The following is a 1,977-nucleotide window of genomic DNA, read 5'->3' on the forward strand; positions in this document are numbered from 1 at the left end:
ATCTTGCATTTAAATTTTTAAAAATTAAGTTTTAGATTGTTATCATGAAAATAATCTACCTCAATTACACATGCATAAATTTGATATAGGTAGATGAATGGTGGCTCTAGGGACTAATATGAATATGTAGAGATGACTGTTGATGTAATCCTTATATAGAATTGCATGCATTCAAATCATAAAAGAATTTGTTAGTTGGCCATTTGGTGGAATTGGTTATGTGTTGCATTGATGTCTTGCCATTGGTGTCAACTCTATCTGTTTGGATGTTTTATCGGTACCCTTCTAGCCTTGGTAGGTTGAGTGGTTTCTGGTTAACTTGGATCCGACAAGCTTTGATATGATCTGATGATGGAATTGGCTTGTTCGTGAGGCTTATACTCATATTTCATTAGTTGGTTTTGGTCTGGTGTTTGGAAGTTGTCCTCCTTGCTAAGATGCTTGGTTTCTGGTTCCCGCGAGGGTTTCACCAGTAGAGCTTCTTGGTGCAACTTCTGATGGATTTTTAGGAAGCTATTGGTGATCTTTTTCTAGACTTGGTGATTGGAGATGATTGCTAAAGCGTGTGGACCTATACTTCATCTCAGTTGATCTAGGTTATGGACTGGCATTGATGTACTCTGTGGATAGGACCTATTGTTGTATTTACGGGATGTCTTATATATTGGATATTATTTGTTTGGCTTAAGGATGACATGGTTTGTAATTATGTAATTGGTTTATTGTACGGTGGCTGACCTGATTTTTTATGGTCGAGGGTTTGTATATATGGATCTAAGATCTTGTTGTAGATCATCATAGTTAATGTAAGAGGTCATGGTCAAGGAATTTAATGTGTGAATAGTGTAATATCATTTAGGAAGAGGAGATTGTCGATCATTGGAGAACTAATTGTGTCTATGAGGATTTACTCCTCCAGTATTGAGATTTAATAGGAATTGTACTCTGGCATAGGAGATGCTATCTTTTGTAGTTGAACACTTCTCTGGATTGTAGTTTGGATTTGTATGTGATTAGTGAGACTCCTTTTGTGATGTACAGTGTGCTCTAGGCTATTGGCCTTCCTACAAGTGCAAGCCCTTTCATTGTAATTCACATACTTACTGCAAAATTATTATCTGATTGTGGGTAGGCTTCCCACCGTGGTTTTTCCCTTTACCATGTTTTCCATGTACAAATATGTGTGTTGTGTGGATGGTATTTTTTCTATGATTATTGTTTATGCTTAATTGTTTTATCTTCTATTCTGGTATTATTGTTTTGGGTTCCGGTATTAATGTATAAATTGCTAATGCTTATGGTAATCTATGACAACTTATTCTTCCCTGTCTCTTAGTTGTCTTCTAGTTATCTAAACTGTCTAACAATTAGTATCAGAGCTTTGGTCTTCTTTGCAGAAAAATTAACCGCTTGAGGAAGATCCTATGGCGACTAATAGTTCATGTTCATCTAGTGTTTCTAGAGCTATCTTTAGAAGGGATATAGTGAGGCTTGATGGAACAAATTACACAATATGGAAGATTCAGATGGAGACTCATCTGGGATGTCTTGGCAAGGGGATTTGGGAGATCACACAGAATGGTATCACACCCTATAATCTAGGATCTAGCATATTGGAAATTGACACTCTATTGGTTGATTTCATTTTGTTATTGATGGAAATAAGATTTTCGATACCGGATTGAAATGGTGTACCGATAGGCACTTCACAGATTCTACACTAGCACTATTACCAACAGGATAGAAGACCAACAATGCAAGCTGACAGGGTATAAAAAAGTCATTGGTATTAGAGGTTGACACATCTTCGATCCGGCATCAGAAAATTGTTTTAATGATTATTCATTTTATCTGGCTGACATGTAAATATGATATTATATATATCTTTGTAAGCCGACATAAGGCATAAAATTGTATAGGGTATATAGGGCAGATTGATTAGATCATTCTGATATAGAAAAATAAGGATAGACATAT

This window comes from Cryptomeria japonica, unplaced genomic scaffold (assembly GCF_030272615.1).
Source record: "Cryptomeria japonica unplaced genomic scaffold, Sugi_1.0 HiC_scaffold_27, whole genome shotgun sequence".
Classification (NCBI taxonomy): Eukaryota; Viridiplantae; Streptophyta; class Pinopsida; order Cupressales; family Cupressaceae; genus Cryptomeria; species Cryptomeria japonica.